We start from the raw sequence: 19,168 nt of genomic DNA, 5'->3' as shown, positions 1-19,168 counted from the left end.
GGGGGAAGCGAGAAAAAAGTACCTGAAAAACCCGAGAGTGACGTTTCTCGAGGAGGCCGGGCCGGAGGGCAGACTCGCACAGAGCGCTGCATTCGTTCTGGATCTGCTCATCTGGGCTCCTGTTTCTGCCGCTCTGCTAGACCCGAGCTGCCCGGTATCGCCACGGGGACTTAGCTGTCACACGCACTCTCCTCGTGAAACATCCGATCCCAGGAAGCACGTGTCCATCCATGCTAAGACGCAAATTATCTGTTATTAGAGAGCTGCCATCGTTGGGCCACCGTTTATATGTTTGGGCTTTGTGTCGGGAGGCAGAGCCGAAACGCGAAGAGCGTTTGTCACGTGCGACGACCTTTCACGCGGGCCTCCTTGAAGAGGTTACCAAGGTTACAGCGATGGCGCTTTCAGTCTGGTAGGCTCGGACTTGAAGGTGTGATGTCACTGCGATGTGACTTGAAGGTGTGATGTCACTGCGATGTCGAGGTGATGTCATGGTACAGTATGTTATGTGGATGATGAAAAGCACACAGGAGACAGACCTGTTCTTCACAGAGGTCAGGGTTTTTGGGGACACAGAGTCATGCAATATGCCCAGAGGCTGGACCAAAGGAAATCACTCATCCCCTGTTGATCCAGCATCACTGTGTGAATGAGTGTGAATATGTTTAATAATACCACTGGCCCTAAATTGTCTGTGTTATCATGTATAAATGCATCATTCATGCAAATCAGCAACAGTTAAATCAATTAATCACTTAAATTTTTTACTTAAAAAAATAAAAAGTATACAAATACAAAATATAAATTATTTTGTTTTTGTTAAAGTCATTTATTGGTCACAACACACAGGGCAGGTGAAAACATGACGTTCCTGACAGGATGTTTCGGACAGAGAAACGAGACGAATGTAACAGAGATGAAGTGGAGGTGCTTCAGCTGATGAAGGACCTTCGTCCAAAACGTTCTGTTTCTATGGAAACATTGTGCACCTCTCTTGCAATTTTTGCTACCTCTGTGTAGCTTTGTAGCTGTTTTTGTGTGTGTGTGTGTGTGTGTGTGTGTGTGTGTGTGTGTGTGTGTGTGTGTGTGTGTGTGTGTGTGTGTGCTTGTAATAAGGTTGGTTGTGGTTGTATGGCGTGAGCTAACTCAGCCATCTCAAAACGTCATTGGCTAAAATGGCAGGATAAAGAACAGTAATTTTAGCTGCAGTCATTGATTAGACCGACAGATAAAGCCTTTTCTAGCATCTGGGTCAGAATTACCCAACTGTACTTTATATTTTGACACGTTTCTGCCCTTATGCAGAGGCTGGTCTGAAATGTGCCTGTTACATGTGCAGAAGAGAAGGCGAGACGTGATGTGATCTCAGGTGAAGTGGGAAGCTCTGATGTCATTTCTTGGCGTGAGACAATGCTTCAGTGTCGGCCTCGTGCATTTATTGATCTCATTTTTTGCACCCGGGTCCCTCGTTTGAATAATGCTCTCGGCTTTCTGTCGTCTTTGACGTTTTTTTTTTCTTCAGGAGCCACATGCCTTGTCTTCGTAACTGTAAATTAGCATATGACTCAGTCTGTGGTCCGTTTGCGTAAGATGCAAAAGACGTGGTGCTTCACCTCTGCAACGTGCACCGAAGGCCGAATGAATATCAATAAAGACAGGCAGCAGTGTTTTATTAATATTGAAATATTTAGTTTTTCTAATTTAAGCAGTTAATTGCTTTCCATTCTAACAATTATTGTTCTGCTCACTGAGAGGGCAAAAGTTGCTCGTCTCTCGTCTCTAGACAAGTCCAGATGAATGAGATCTACAAAAGCCAGCATGGCCTTTTAAAAGCCTCGATTCATTTCTCCTTGGGCTTTGTCTTTATGTGGATCTGTCTCGCAAACTTACCACCAATCCTACTTTAATACATCAGACTCTAATACCTTCTCATTTTAAATGCCTGGTTGTGTCACTACTTACATTCACCTGGCAAGAATTCATTTACCTGGAGATTGTTTGTCTAGTGTAGAAACCTCATGTAACCAGCTGCTTTGCTGACAACTGAATATGGGTGCAATTTTAGGACAGTATCTTATTATAATTAGTTTGTGCTTGTAACTGTCTACTGAAGGTCTGTGGTAAACCAAGGAAATCACAGTTCCCCTAGACTGAAACACAGTTCCCCTATACTGAAACACAGTTCCCCTAGACTGAAACACAGTTCCCCTAGACTGAAACACAGTTCCCCTAGACTGAAACACAGTTCCCCTAGACTGAAACACAGATCCCCTATACTGAAACACAGTTCCCCTATACTGAAACACAGTTCCCCTAGACTGAAACACAGTTCCCCTAGACTGAAACACAGTTCCCCTAGACTGAAACACAGTTCCCCTAGACTGAAACACAGATCCCCTATACTGAAACACAGTTCCCCTATACTGAAACACAGTTCCCCTAGACTGAAACACAGTTCCCCTAGACTGAAACACAGTTCCCCTAGACTGAAACACAGTTCCCCTAGACTGAAACACAGTTCCCCTAGACTGAAACACAGTTCCCCTAGACTGAAACACAGTTCCCCTAGACTGAAACACAGTTCCCCTAGACTGAAACACAGTTCCCCTAGACTGAAACACAGATCCCCTATACTGAAACACAGTTCCCCTAGACTGAAACACAGTTCCCCTAGACTGAAACACAGTTCCCCTAGACTGAAACACAGATCCCCTATACTGAAACACAGTTCCCCTAGACTGAAACACAGTTCCCCTAGACTGAAACACAGATCCCCTAGACTGAAACACAGTTCCCCTAGACTGAAACACAGATCCCCTAGACTGAAACACAGTTCCCCTAGACTGAAACACAGATCCCCTATACTGAAACACAGTTCCCCTAGACTGAAACACAGTTCCCCTAGACTGAAACACAGTTCCCCTAGACTGAAACACAGATCCCCTATACTGAAACACAGTTCCCCTAGACTGAAACACAGTTCCCCTAGACTGAAACACAGATCCCCTAGACTGAAACACAGTTCCCCTAGACTGAAACACAGATCCCCTATACTGAAACACAGTTCCCCTAGACTGAAACACAGTTCCCCTAGACTGAAACACAGTTCCCCTAGACTGAAACACAGATCCCCTATACTGAAACACAGTTCCCCTATACTGAAACACAGTTCCCCTAGACTGAAACACAGATCCCCTATACTGAAACACAGTTCCCCTAGACTGAAACACAGTTTCCCTTAAGCATACCAAATTGTGTGTCGTCATTTGTTTCATTCTGCATTTCCATGTTAGACTTCGATGGTCAGTGTTCAGCGACACTCAGCAAGTAAAGCTCTGAAGACCCAGCATGCTTTGCTGCTGAGCACTCCCGCAAGCTCGGTTTCGGGTCTCGTCGAAGCCGTTCACACCCGTGCCTGACAAAATGCCACCTCTACTATACTGTAAGAAGCACAACTCCACGTTTCATCCTGTCATTGATGTTCACACCTGTGTCTGACAAAATGCCACCTCTACTATACTGTGAGAAGATGTAGTAACTTCAGTTCATCTGTGCCCTTCAACCTTTCTGCCTAACTGCCCTGTAACGCCAGTGCATTTAATTGTTTTGTGGACTAATGAGAAAAATGGCCAATCCCCATGAGGAAACACACATCAGTCCTATGATCTATAACGTCAAATGTATAATCTCACAGATCACATGCAACTGCTGGGTAATTTTTGGGTCATTTTAATCCACTCATAATTTTGTCATATTTGTGATGTCGTAACGTAAATCCAGAATACCCAAGGGTGGCCCTTTGCGATCGATGGTCTTACAAAACCAGGACAAAACTTTCGGGAAGCAAGCCGGAAGCCCTGACCTCTGTGGGAATTTCACTGTCCACAACTTTCCGTCCCTCAAACTTGGCCCACGTCCTGGAAGCTGTTGGCAGCAGCTGATGGGATACTTTCCAGTCGCACAGACAGACAAACACTTGAGTTTGTAATGACTTCGCCCGTTCTAAAAAAAGAAGAGACTCTAACAATAGACCAATGCACCGACAACTAGATTACTGACTATTGGCGCGCATTCAGTATACCCTGTTGAAGTGATCTTGAAAATGTCCGTTCTATTCCCTTGCCCCTTTACAAGAATATTTTTCAGCATTAAAAAACGTTTTCAGTCTTATGAATGCTACGCTGACCCTATAGTCTGACCTATCATTGCGCAAGCAGCATCTTGGCCTGTACCAGAGGTGTCTGTGGACATGGGACCGTGGTCAAACACTTATCCACCTCTGTGTCATGTCACAGACAGCTGCATTATACACCACATGCTCCATTGGAGAGCAAACAGCGCCTGTTTGCCCACGGTGCCTTTCTGTTCTTCCACGAGCACGACACTCGCGAGAACCCCTCAGGAAGTGCAGGCCCACCTGTTCCTTTTATTCTCGGAACAACTACAATTGTTTCACGGCTCTGTGCCATGGACTGCATCTTAAACAGCATGACGAGTGTTCGGGGAAGAGGAGTGTGTGTGTGTGTGTGTGTGTGGGGGGGGGGGGGGGGGGGGGGGGGTGGGTTTGAAACCATGCTGAGATCTGTTTCATCAGTATTCAGCAGAATAAAGCTCTCCCACCCCAGTACTCAGAAAGATAACAGCAGGTAAATGAAAATGACCGCAGCAGGCATGTTTTCAAACAAAGCCCTAATTGGGAACATTGTAAGAAATTGAACTAGCTGTGGGTTGACATTTCTTCAGCGAAGGACACCTGCCTTCAGAATACGGTGAACTCACTCGCAAGTTTCTCATAATCTTTTAAATCATAAAGGAGCAGAACAGAGTCTTAATCATAATACAAGGGGCAAAAGGTAAACAATTTGTATGTCAAATTCATTTTGTTCTAAATTCAGGTGTTCAAAGGGTAACGAGTTTAATGTGCTTAGTATAATGTGCCTAGTATTCCCAGGGCACCAGGCTAAAGCTGCCCACCGCTATGGACATGTGTGCACCACAGCCCCCTAGTGATCACTAGTGTGTGTGTGTGTGTGTGTGTGTGTGTGTGTGTGTGTGTGTGTGTGTGTGTGTGTGTGTGTGTGTGTGTGTGTGTGTGTATGTGTGGGCAACTGGGTACCACATCCCCCCAGCGATCACTCGTATGTATGTGTGTGTATATGTGTGTGAGTGTGTGTGTGTATATGTGTGGGCAACTGGGTACCACAACCCCCCAGTGATCACTAGTGTGTGTGCGTGTGTGTGTGTGTGTGTGTGTGTGTGTGTGTGTATATGTGTGGGCAACTGGGTACCACATCCCCCCAGTGATCACTCGTATGTATGTGTGTGTATATGTGTGTGAGTGTGTGTGTGTATATGTGTGGGCAACTGGGTACTACAACCCCCCAGTGATCACTAGTGTGTGTGTGTGTGTGTGTGTGTGTGTGTGTGTGTGTGTGTGTGTGTGTGTGTGTGTGTGTGTGTGTGTGCGTGTGTGTGTATGTGTGTGTGTGTGTGTGTGTGTGCGTGTGGGTGTATATGTGTGTGTGTGTGTGTGTGCGAGTGTGTGTATATGTGTGTGTGTGTGTGTGCGAGTGTGTGTGTGTGTGTGTGTGTATGTGTGTGTGTGTGTGTGTGCGTGCAAGTGTGTGTGTGTGTGTGTGTGTGTGTACCACAGCCCCTACTGATCACTAGATGTAGAGAAGAGAATTGCCCTGGGGAATGGGGGGGGGGTGTATGGGCACATGCAGTGATCATGTGATACAACTGCCCACACAGCTTTATTGCCCAGCAGCTGAAAGACTTTCTTGCAGGAAAATACCCTGCAGAACTGTAGAAAAAGGTTATTAATGACACTGCCATGCAATTATGTTTTTCATTTCTACAACACTTTCCTTTCCATGGTTTCTACACAGCCATGGTAGGTGTCCTTCCTTATAGCAGCTCGTGTTAGTCATGCAGTCCGACATTGATGTTGAGGAACGGGGTTGATGACTGCTTTTGACTATATATTATGGTGCTTATTGTTAATATCCGTGCGAGAGGAAGTTTTGAATGTTCGAGGGTTTTGCAAGGGCAATGCCTTTTCCACAAATTTCCCTCTTAAAACTACCTTTGATTTCAAGACTTATCGGATGCTCTTGGCTATAAAACCCAATTCGTAATTACAAATGCAAATAGCAACCACACTCTCTGGAGTCTCAGGAGGTTATAACAACAAAACACGTATCTATAAGATTTTAATTATGCTCTTAAGTCGATTTCTGTTAGATTAAAAAAAAAACAAAGGGAGCAGCTTTATTCTTTTAGATACAGCATAAATATAAAGCCACTCAAATGGGCCTATGACCATTTTTATATCTCTATTTCGGTTATATACACGGTCTGTCATGGACTGGATCCACTGCAGGAGACTGTATTTCTCAGCTTTTACGTCTTCTGCGCCACACAGTGTGACTGATTTACAGCTCTGTCCATGTCGGCTCTGTCGTCGTCGTTGAACCAGCCCCCTTTGCCTTTGAACTCGACCTTTACTGAGCATTGGGCTTTTCAGAGCTCATTTAGTGTATAGGGACCGTGGCTGCCAATAAAAAAGAAATTGGGACCTGTCCGTGTGTGTACGACCTCCTGAACACCGCCACGCCAAGGCTGTGCGTTCACCGCGGCTAAGGCAGCGGACCTGGAGCCGGTGTCTAGCTCTTGCTAGCTAGGTGTCCGGCTAGCAAGACTTGGCGGCCTCGTCAGCGGTTAATACCGCCTGAAACAGGCTCTCGTGTTTGTTGTTCAAAACTCGCAGAGGGACGCAGTGAAAACACGGCAGAAGAGGAAAGGGACTCCTTCGGAAAAACACATCACATCTCCCCCCCTCGATCCGCCGTCCACAAGGGAGGGCGGTCATATCCTGCAGAAAAAATAACCTCCATACTGAAATATGAGGAAACTTATTCACCCCCGTGTCCGGCAGCCGGGAGCGTGAGTGTGATGAAACTCGCCCCCGTGTACAGTGATTAATTGCACAAAAACTTGTCCGTCTAGACTGGAGCACAGGAGCTTCCTCGGCTAGACATTCAACACAGAACAGTTATCGAAGAGCGACTTTCCAAGACAGAACCCGTTTAACTATATCTCCAGACCACGAGAAGCATTGTATATGTGGAGTCCATAGACAGTGTGTTGTGATTCATAGCTATAGCCCTTGTCAGGGAGCTGTTTCTGACTACAAAGCCAGTGTTGGCTGGAGAGGTCCGAGTGGCAGGCCGCACTCACCGCCCAGATAATATGGAGTAATGTGGTCATGTGGTGAGGAACTGGCCACTGATTGATGGGGTAGAGTGTGCTGACAATATGATCATGGCAATCTGTGAGCTACTTGTGAAATGCAGGTGCGAGTTCTGGTTGTTCGAATGTTTAGTTGTTCTTTAAAATTCCCACTGAGAGATTGCAGTCAGCCTCAAGTGTGCATGTGATTACTGCCTTTCAGATTACAGTCTTTCAGATTACTGCCTTTCAGATTACAAAGTGTGTACAAAGTAGTAGATTTGCTTGGACACTTTAAAAACAGTAATAGTGGTCTTAGGCGCAAGGCACAACTCAGTGGGATACAATCTCCTAGCACTGAGCCATAGAAGGTTCCATCCAGCAATTAAATCATTGGGCCGACATGGTGGTTAGGGAACTGGTCTTGTGACCGCAGGGTTGTGGGTTTGAGGACCAAAGCCATGACTGAAGTGCCCTTGAGCAAGGCACCTCACCCCAGTTAGGGCTGCCCACCGCTCTGGGCGCGTGTGCACCACAGGCCTCTAGTGATCACTAGTGTGTGTGTGTGTGTGTATCACAGGCCCCTAGTGATCACTAGTGTGTGTGTGTGTGTGTGTACCACAGGACCCTAGAGATCACTAGTGTGTGTGTGTGTGTGTGTGTGTGTGTGTGTGTGTGTACCACTGTCAGAACCAGGGCACCTTTGGACTTTCACTTCATACTCTGTCTTATGTCACATTATCGATAATACACAGGGAGCAGGTTATTGAGCACAAACATGCATTAAGCCCCTTCTGCAGATTGAAATCATAATGGGAGATTAAATTGGAAGTGGAATTACGTTATTTATCAAACGCGTGTCCAAGGAAGCTGTTTTGGACAAATGTAACTACACAAAGAACAAACAGAAAAATACAAATCCAATATACAGTTTAGTCACAAAGATGACATGATTGTTGTAGATTTTTCCATATTCTTTGGCATTGATATATCCCGAAAAGGTTAATGCGTCTGACCGTTCTACTTGATGCTGGAAACTCTGCTTGTTCACGTGGTAAAAATTCCACACTGTTTCGCTGATCTTGTGGTCAGGATAATTGGCCAGTGGGGGATTCATATGCCCACTGCTGGAGAGGCAACAGGACGTATTATTACACCTTATGCCCTGAAACTGCCATAAATTGCACAAATCCCCCCTATTGCAGTAAGTGGGGCAAATTTCTAGGTATCTCCAGAATACCCAGGAGATCTGAAAAGCCTGAATGTGGAATGCTAATTAGTGCGTCAACCAATGAGAGAGCTGCTCCCGGTTTCCTATAGTTCAAGTGTAGGAAATGATGTCTTAATAAAATACGGAAAAATGAGCAAACGTGAAGATAACTGGTGTTAACACGGCCCGTGACCCGAACTGGAAAGAGACAGATCAACCCTATACAAAGCACATGTCATATAAAACACTTAAGGAATAAATACATAGAACAGAACGTATTTAACATTACGTTCATAACGTTTTCCAGTAAAATTATAATCATCTTTTAAACTACATGGCAATACATTATGAAAGCATATTAATACAGCCTAAAATTTGCATGTGTCAATGAGGATATAAGTGTGTGGCAATTATGCAAAATATGTTATTGCACATAAAAGGAGCAGCAATCATGTAAGAAAAGGTATGGCTTATTTCATTATTTATTCACACAGCTTAATGGGATTCTATTATGGTAATATCTGGACAATCAATGCAAAGGATGTTGGTTGGTTTTGAATAAAGCCACCAGTCTCTGTGTAGTCTGTACGTTATGCAGCCAAAGTCATTGTTAACAATGTTTACGTGTGCCGGTTCTGAGTTCTCTGCTCGGCCCAGAAAGGTGGCTGCTTTCACATCCGAAAGCGCACCTCGTTCGACCCTCTCCAGCACCGTCCCTGTGGCCCGGACCAGAAGAAGGCCATGGTTTCCGTCTTCTGCAGAAACCCTTACGGGAGCCGATCGCAGTGTGAAGCCACGCGCCAGAGAATCGTCCCGGGGGAGTCCGTAGTGGCATCTTCCAAAGCGAACCTCTCTTCTGCGAGGGGCAAATTTCAGTACAACCACATGGGGCAAATTTCAATACAACCCCCTGGGACTTCAGAAAGTGATCCTCCTGTTGTGAGTAGCCGTCCTGCGATGAGAAACAGGTGATGGTCCAGCAGGGTCGCATGCTGCAACACTAACAGGTTTACAAAAGGGTGTCATTACACAAGGGACACTGGCTCCCAAAGAACAGCGTGAACAACAGTGTGAGAAAAGAAAAAAGAACAGCGTGAACAACAGTGTGAGAAAAGGTGCCAGTTAAACAAATGGCGTTTCTGATACACGGAGCACTTTTCCAAATAAGAGTGACTTCTGGGTCGACTTCAATTCCCGAGAGAGCTAAAATTATGTTGCACTACAAAACTCCCGGAACTATAGTAAACATTATATTTGTCACATCAACACACGGGGCGGCTTGAAGAGTCAGGGTTGAATATTCTGCATTTCTCTTTATGTCCGCTAGATGGCAGCACGTCTCCACTATAGTATATGTCAACGTTGCTTACACGTGTGAGGCAAAAACAGGTGTTAAGCAGACCGAATGATAATCAGACTGAATGATTACTAGTTTATCCAAAAGAAACATTTCTGAAATTGTGCGAAAAGTTAACTGATCAAAATGAAACGACTGAATTTCATACTCGGGATATGAATGTTCTCCTACTCCTCCTCCTAATATTAACAATTATATAAATAATTTGAAATTATTATAACTGATTTGTCAGCTAAAAAGTAGTTCAGATCAGAATTAGCTGTGGATGTTTCAGTATTTTTTTTTCCTGATAGACCTAATAGACCTGCTACTGACTCCATTAGATAGTGCAAGATGATGGAGTTTTGCAGGTCAATGATAAAATGTTAACACCAACTTTCAGGAAGCTAGTGGATTCTTGCACTAGTGAAATTGGACATCTAATTTAGTTAAAATTCTAGCCACCAGAACTGAGATAAGTATCATTCAGCTCCTTATACCAGAGCATAAGGAATCTCAGTACCTTAACATTCATTTAAATCGTAACATTAAACTATTTTAGAGCAATGAAACAGTTTAAACTCTCAATTGTATGGAGAATGCGTTCGGGAGCACTGAATACGACAGGGGAAGCCTGCACGTTAATTCCGGGTTCGGATGAATCAGCAAAGGAAGAGCGGGACAGATCTTGTCGTGTCCTGTTCCTCGTCCCTGCCTCGCCTTCCTCCATCTTCTGAGGGAACTCGCAGTGGGAAATAATTGGGCTGCTCGGTGGGGCCACGTTCTCCAAGGAGCGGCCAGCGCCAGGCGCTCTCTGCAGCAATATATGGGACGAATTTCCAGATAACTGCAGAATCCACTGGGGTTCCGTTCGGCACGCGAAGAAATAACCAGTTGTGAACAAAAGTCGAAGATACTGGTCGATGTTTAGGGAGCAGTTGGCGTATGTGAGAGACATGGATTGGTGTGTTTTACACTGGGGCCTGCAGGCCTGCTGATAAGCTCTTTCTATAGAACAGAAAACAATCTCTACCATCTGAACGTCTCCAGTAAACTCTGATCATTCGCCAGATGAACCATTGTTATCGCATTGCTACCATTATATAACGTATACTGTACGTTATATAACACTTTTCAAAAGAGACGTGAATGATTTCTATGGAACGTGCCTGAAAAGCACTTTTTTTCTGCTGAAAATGCGGTTAGGTCCTGTTTTTTATATATATAACTGCGCGCAAGCACATTTTGGGGCAATGCGGTTCTCCCTATATCACACCTGAGTGCTGGCGCGGAGCGATAATTCTCCCGGACTGCCGCTCTTCCGCAGGAAATCAATGAATTGAATATCTTCGGGCCAGACTTTAGTGTTTCTCTCCGATGGTTTCCATCAGGTTTTGTGGATTACAGGAGAAAGGATGCTGCTACTGGTCGCCACGCGTGCTTATATCGCCCTGTTTAAATGGCCTTGTCGGAACAACATGGGTCGCTTGGCTTATTGCAATCAGCCATAATGTGCATGTCCACACCGCGCGTGTGCTCGCGTGCTCGTGCACTCACACCTTTTGTGCAATTTATCCCGGCGAGAGGATCTCGAAGCAGCATAGTACAGCAGTGACCTGGGACTGTTGTTACAGTACACCAGCAGTGGAGAATACTAATGCGGTTTCTCCTCTGAATGTACACATATATTGTGACTAAAGGAAAGATGATTCTTAGGCCAGAGCCTGGAAAATAATTTATTTACAAGCAAGCTAGACTCTAGAAGCCACAGTCCTGAGCACATTGCCCAAGGGTTTCAAGTGTATTGAAAAGGAAGCACTCGGGTCTAGAGATAAAACAGTGTTTGTTCGTATGCATCCATTCTTTATATTTCTGGACACCAATTTAAATTCATGTTAAATGGTCCGTGTGCAGTCACGTCAGTTCACTAATGAATCATTACTGATTATCCAGCACTTCAGGAGGTTTTTAAGTCTGTAGTGTAAATTAGCTAATTAGTTGGGTCAATAGTGACCTAATGTCTCTTTCAACTCCCAAAAACGACTGAATCCCCCCAGGACCGAGTTAGAATAGTCCAGCAAGTTTCTAATGATGGCAAAAAGGGCAGGTGTTAAATCAAAAGGCTGACTGCATGAATTAGTGCCAAAATGGCACAATAGCTTAAAATACTATCCGTGTTAGTAAATCGGGCATTTTTCAGTTAAAATGACATTCACTTTTATAGTTTTGCACCATTTGCAGGCCCAATTCATATAAGCTCTTGCTCACGGGAAGGGAAAAAAATGACATTTGAGTGGTAATAGAAGCTGTCTGGGGAATTTCCATTTGCACTAATCTTTGAGAGGATTGACCTGATGACTTTAATAAAAGACCACAGGACTGCTAATATTAATATGACAAATCCTGCCTTTTGAATTGGTGTAGAAACTCTGAGCCTGTATGGAGATTAGACCAAAATGGCCCCTTAGTAAGAATGATGGGTATAGGTGATGATACATTAACTTACATCACCATCAGTCTAAGAATCAAAGGTGTTCTGTAATACCAGCTCAAAGCCTATGGATGATAGGAAATGGTTTTGTGTGTAATGAAACTGCATCTAATCCACACTTTCAGGATTAGAGTCATAGGATTTAGTCACTAATCTGAGGGGTGAATTCTCATGACCTCAGCTCTGAAGAAGAATCTTTTCCCAGCAAATCAGATATGCACAAGACTCCCTTCTTTGAGTTGGCTACATCTTTGTGCTCATCTGACCTGCACTGACCTCACTCAATTCCCCCCATGAAGCTTCCATGTTGTCGTTGGATGGGTTCAAATGGCTGAGAGGCCAATAATTGGACGCTTCAATTGTCAACATTGCTGATTGCTTTAAGGCAAGCCATCCTCACTGTGCCGACAAGGCCATGCAATATAAGCAAGATACAAGTATGTAGCAGCGTCCTAGCTGACTAATCTCAGTAATCCGCAGATCCTTCTGGAAAGGGTTGGAGAGAAACATCGGGCTGGGCTGAAGATTCATTCATCAATTCATTGATTCCTGCAGAAGTGCACCAATACCCATGACAATATTCATGTGTTTTATGCAGATGAGAACACATAGATTATTACCTTTTGCTCCTGGACATACAAGAGCCCACATGTGTTCCTGGACAGAGCCGAACACACACAAGGCACCGTGTGTTCAGTGATTGGAGGTTCTGGCTTTCCTGCTTACTTTATCTCAAGGGCGATTCCCCTATTGAACTCTGTGCGTTTTAGCGTCGTTTGTGTCCCCGTGTGTTTTTGTTATTTTGACAGGTACCTGGAGGTCACGGTTCCTGTGTTACGAACTGTATCGGAACGAGGAAAATTATATTTTCCGAATGCAATTTTTTTGTTAGATGTTGTGCTGGCTCAGTGTTTTTGCCATTTTTTGTGCACAATCCCTTTAACGGAGGGCCATGCCATGGTGGTGTAAACACCGCGCAATTTAGAAGTGTGGCAATCCAGCTGGTAACGCAGCAAAATTAACTACATTTCTCCTCCATGGTATATAGCGGTAATCTTCAGTGGGTAGAGTTAAAAACATAAATCTTTCCAAGGTTTATGAGGGAGTGAAATCAAGGCTGTAAACTCACCTCTACATAGATGGCGGGCTTTGACTGCAAACGAGGTGTGCGTGAGCCTCGTCGTGGGCCAGGCCGGTCTGCGGCAGGCCGAACGAGGGGAGGGGAGGGTGACGTGACCCGGGTCACGTTTAGCCGGGCTTTCTGACAGAGCAAAAGCCGAGCATCACACCTGGCCCGTGCTCGCGGAGGACAAGCGGGCGTGTCGCCGTGCCCCACGTGACACGATCCCGGCTGCCGTCTGGCGCCCCGTGCCCGCTGCACCGTGACCTGTTCCTGCGAAGCGAACTGCACAGATGACGGATGACAGAAATGTATTTCCCAGCAACCATATGAAAAAAAAAACCCAAATGCTTAATGTAGTGTAACATGGATTCGTATTGTTCAGTGTTTATTATGGTTCGCTGTGCTTATTTATATGCTGATATATAAGCTAGAGCTAACCGTTTATGTAAAATTCACACACATACACACACACACACACACACACACACACACACACACACACACACACACATGTGGAGAGGAGAGAGAAAGAGATGCACGTTTATTCATTATTTTTAAACCAGAGTGGAAATTGGAAATTACAATTAAATACTGATTTTGGAGTTTCAGATTCAATATACAGTAGATCATCTGTCTCTTAGTGAAATCACAGGGCAGAATGATTAATTATTAATAATCTACATGTAGGCCAGAGGCATCTTTATTCTTTCTGTTTCAAAACATCTTTTTCAAGTAGTGTTACGATTATCAATGGGGGGGGGGGGGGGGGGGGGACCATTGCGAGATTAATGAGCTGAGATTGAGATGGATGTATCTCAGTTTCCCCCATCAAAGTCTCCAGAGGCGCCGGGCGATGGTATCAGAATGCTGCCCTGTGCAGCGTTTCCTATTCTGGAGCAGACAGGAACGGGGTCATCAGCGAGGAGAATAATGAGGGTGGAGACAGATTGTGGAGCTCCTGAACTCCTAATAACGAGTGCGGTGGGGAACGACGCCGAGACGCGAGACGCCTCTTTCATCACCGGCGCGAGATACGTGAACGCGCAGGGCGCTTGCGGGCTTTCTGTCCAAGAAGAGAGGCGAGCGCTTTTCACGTCCCGCCGACACGCCGCTCCATTAATCCCTCTCCGTCCCCGCCCCCTTCTTTTCCTACGCCACAAATCAAGCCGGGACGCTCTTGCAGATCGAGGCGCAGAATTTACAGGGCGGCGAAGGTTACCGCTCTCTTGGCCGACACGGTGCTCACGTGCCCACGGATATAAATGAATTAACTCAGGTGCTGACTTGGATGGATGTTGTCATTAGCCAAGGGCATTAGAAGCCAAAAAGGGGCTTGTTGGAGGGCCTCTCTCATATCTGTGGAAGCATACTAACATATAAACTGGCATATAAAGCCCATGAATGTTGATATGAGGTCATAACCTAAAAGTATGACCTCATTCATTAACAGGCTGGGAAGGATCTTCTGAAATGGCCTCTATTCATTCCTTGCATAATAAGTCAGGTGACACTTGCTGTGACACTTCATCTGACGACCACACAATCAGGCTGGCATTGTAGCGCACACTGCACGTGACTTTCAGCCTCCTTCGCAATCTGGGCGATCTGCTGAAAGCAATCTTTCGGGAAATGCAGGAAAACTTGTGCTTTTATTTCTTTCTTTCTCTCCCCCTGCCGCCGGCTATTGAGGGGGAGTCCGCGTTTACGCTTCGCCGCACCGGCGTGTCCGCGGTCTGTAATTTGAACAAGCTGGAAGAATGAGACCTTCGTCCAGAGCGCCACTTCAGCGATGAGTGGAGCAGCTCTTCTGCTGTGTGACATGGACCATGGACAACCTCTAAAAAGGGCTTACTGATTGCTAGCAGACCTGGACATTCACACCTGGCTGCGCTGATCTCCACCGACTTCCAGCCCCTGAGAATCTCGACAAACTTCCCCACACAACTCGTAACACAACAAAAAAAAAAACAACATAGCTGATTGGGGTGTTCAGTGCAAACACATTGACCTTCTGTTAAAGGGATAGTAACAACCGGCAAGTGGAACTTCTTCTAATTCCCATTGGTTGTTTTGAAATACTGATTCTCCTATGTAAAATAGTGCAGCCAAACACCTGTGAAAAAGTGAAAATCCGTTTAAACTACACGGATTAAAATAACAAAATGTCTTGCGTAAGATTTTATCAAATGCCAGGACTCAAACAGCTCATCGGCACTGAATGATGTATTTTATCCCTATTACTGCTCGCAAAACTGTTGTCTTTTACCAGTGTTCCTAAGACACCAAATGCCAACTTCTCCATGAGGTTGTGTCACCTCCATTGGACGTCAGTACACACCGAACAGGTGGAGTTTGTGCAGGACGAGTACGCATCATTGGGCACTGGAACTAGTGCTTTTCCCACGTCTCATAGGACACCAAAAATCTGCTGACATTGGCACCTCTTTTGTGCTGTTTTTGTGCACGGCTTAATTGCGTAGCTGTCCCCTGCCGTCCCCTGAAGGTCCAGGTTTGTCGATGCTTGATTTATGTTGTGGTGGTGGTGTGTTATTTCTTTAATGGCTTTTTCATAAACTCAGACTCCCCCCCAGGGCTACAGCTGCACTGAGATGGCACTGTGCTCAGGGTTCCTCTGAAAAGCCCCAAACAAGGGCCACGTCCCCAGGATTGTTTTAGGGTGATTTGGCACTTTAGTGGAAATTATATTTTAATGAGATCGTGAGATTGTTGAGGGATCTACCATGTGCAGCAGGTATATTAAAGAGGAAAGTTTTGATTTAAGTTTAATCTAAATAATCTTACACACACACTCACAGAGATTTAAATAATCTGTGGGAGATTGGTGGGTATTTGCACACTGCAGTTTGAACAGTTGAGTGAGGAGAAGAGTGAGTTAGAATATGAATATGAATTTGTACCTACAGACAGTGTTCTGCGCTTTAATGAGATGTTTGTGAAGATAGCATTTGTTGCTCCAGTAAACAGGTGCTCGCAAATCTGGGTGATGACGGAGGAGATGTTGTTAGGGGATCTTGCTTGGGATTAACAGGCTCAGTTTGAAAATGTGTGCCCAAGTTAGGAGATTAATAATAAAAGACTAAGGTATGTATGGAAAACCCTCTTATGTTTTAAGAGGCAGTTTGGATGTTGCTAAATTAGATTTTCCGTTTCAAGATACGTTTTTGTGCCTTGAAGGTGACAGAGTGATCTTGAAAGGTTTCCCACTGCAGTAATCTTATTTCAAGGACTACAGCTTCTTCAGAATTGCCTGTGTGTGTGTGTGTGTGTGTGTGTGTGTGTGTGTGTTCGCGCGCGCGCGCGCGTGGGTGCGTGTGTTTCATTTTGTAAATAAAGGCAAAAACACTTCCCCGTTGATGCTGACGTAAGGATTAAGATTAGGTTTCGGCGTGGGTATGGCAATACTCGCCTTGAAAAATATACAAATAGAAACACCCTACAAATATGTAGCACAAGACGACGTGCGAGCGTGCGTGTGCACGTGTGACCGCTCCACTGAAGTTCTCCCATTGATTAGCGCCACTTCATTAACGGGAGCATCAACAGTAGGCGTGCATCGAGGCACGGAACCCCAGGTAGCGCGCCCTCCCTGCTGTGCGCGCGCCTGTGTACATTAACACATCCTTGCATTTGCTGGCAAACCAGGGATAATCTTGTAAATGTTTTAATCCTCAAACAGCCACGCGCTCCTGGGAAATGGAGCGTCAGTGGGGACCCTGCAGTGAAGAGGACCCCCCCCCCACACACACACACACACACACACACACTTCATCACATTGTCATTGATCGCTCAAGATTTTAGTACTTGCTTCTCGAATTTTCATTAAAAGTCTATACCCAGTGCTCCTCAGGCGCCAGGTAAACCATAGTGACCAGGAGAAACGGCAATACTATATTTATAGTACTGGCAGCCTTCAAGTTTGAGGTAGCAAAGCTTGAAACTCAGCCGTGACGCATAACGGAGCACGAGGAGGTAGAGTGAAAGTATCTACTATAAAGACCCGCTCAATTATCCATATCAGACTCGTTTGCCTGTTTTACCTGGGTCGTTAAAGACTGTTTTTTGATGGAGATTTATCACCAACGTGCTCAGGATCCAACTTTCTACATTTTAGTTCTTCGCGCGATAGCGTAACGGCACGCGCCAGTGGCAAAATTGCTTTCAAACTTCATCCCATGTTCAGGAGGGTAAGTGAAAGTCTCACAGCAGTGTCAGTTTATCGGGTGTTTTGCGATATGAAAAATAGAGTGGAAATGCGATTTAAAATACTGTTAGATTTCCGGATGTAGTGTAAGTCCAGCAAGATATTTGAAATGGGTTTCAATAAATTGCATTCGTCGGAGATTAATAATTTTCAAAAACTTGTCTTAAACTCAGAATGGAGCACAGGCCCATGGAGTATTAATCTGGGTGCAAATAAATCTCAAGCTGCATACGTAGTACATAGGCCTACATGTTTCTTATGTAAGCCTATTCTGAGCTTTGAAAGTCCTCTACTAAACAGCTCTGAAGTCATACTGAGTGGATAAAAATGAGACACACTCCAGACTTTGCACTATAAAGACGGCCAGACCTTGCACAAAGCTATCAAGGTTATTAGACCATTCTCAAAAATTGACTGAATAAAGCGTTATCGTGCATAAGTAATTGCGACGTGATCTGTCTATTGGCATGCGCCAAGTTATGCTTTCAAGTTTGCCCTTAATATTTAATTATCATAAATGCACTGTTATTTTTTATAACTTCTGTCAATATTTGGGTAGTCTTTTTTCATGGGGGCTGGGTTGCTTGATACGGTCTTTCGATTCTATTCTCTCTGTGCCAGTTGTGTTTTTAGCAGAAGTTGTTTGCGGAGCTTGTCTCCAGACATCTCATAACTTCCAGACCAGAGGTCCACTTAATCACTGGAGAGGTCTTGTAGTTTATCTTGTAGGTTATGTGGATGTGTCTGACTGTTACTGTGTATCTCTCTTAAGCAATCAGCCTAGCACCCTTAGTTTGCCCGGTTTAAACAATACACTACATTTTAGACCATAGCCTACATTCCATCTGTATTTCCATCATTAACAAATCTTAAATCAAGATTACACAAGTACATATACGGAGATTTCTGACAGCTATAACAAGCAACTCGGCGTGCGCGAACACGCTAAGACTTCCTTAATCTCCATAATTCCCCAAGACTGGCACAATAGCAGTTATAGTGTTGAGTATCTAATCTTTGAGCTGACCGAGTTTGCTGAGAAAGCAGATAATGAGAACCGAGAGGGCGCGAGGAGCTGTCCTCAGTAGCTTGCGCTCACCCATCACGCCGCGAGGTAATGAGAGCCGGAAGCAGACGACCGGAAGCTCCCTCAGAAAACGCGGCCTACACATGGACCGCATACGGCTTCTAAAGCTGCATGTCATTTGTTAAATATCACACTATAGACCGCATATAGAGATGTCTGCAGTGAGAAGTGTTTTTAATTTGGTGTAAAACTGACTAGTGGATTTAGATGTTTGAAGAATGAGGACAACGGTAATATGACAACAAGAAGAATATGACAACGATAACCCCACATTTAAGTCTAACCGGAGTAAAAAACGAGCCAACAGTTAGATAGTCATCCAGAAAATGCAATGTTATTACTTGTGGAAATGTTTGCTTAAAATTATACTCTTGGAATTATTTACACATCGCTAGAATTCTTTATCCACAAACCCACACACAACGGAAAACATTAATAAAAAGGTCAACGTAGAGTTTAGATGTC

General features: G+C 44.7%; 1 long non-coding RNA gene across 1 annotated transcript; it reads right to left on the bottom strand.

Annotated features, from left to right (window-relative positions):
- Nucleotides 1–8,907: 8,907 nt before the first annotated feature.
- On the bottom strand, nt 8,908–11,298 carry LOC143475707 (uncharacterized). Its single transcript, XR_013121094.1, has 2 exons — nt 11,056–11,298; nt 8,908–9,443 (listed from the first exon to the last, which is right to left on the bottom strand). It is a non-coding gene; the product is annotated as an uncharacterized LOC143475707 (long non-coding RNA).
- Between the last annotated feature and the right edge of the window lie 7,870 nt (nt 11,299–19,168).

Source organism: Brachyhypopomus gauderio, chromosome 14 (assembly GCF_052324685.1).
Source record: "Brachyhypopomus gauderio isolate BG-103 chromosome 14, BGAUD_0.2, whole genome shotgun sequence".
Lineage (NCBI taxonomy): Eukaryota > Metazoa > Chordata > Actinopteri > Gymnotiformes > Hypopomidae > Brachyhypopomus > Brachyhypopomus gauderio.
Note: the sequence above shows the minus strand (reverse complement) of the source record. Positions and strands in the feature narration are given on the sequence as shown.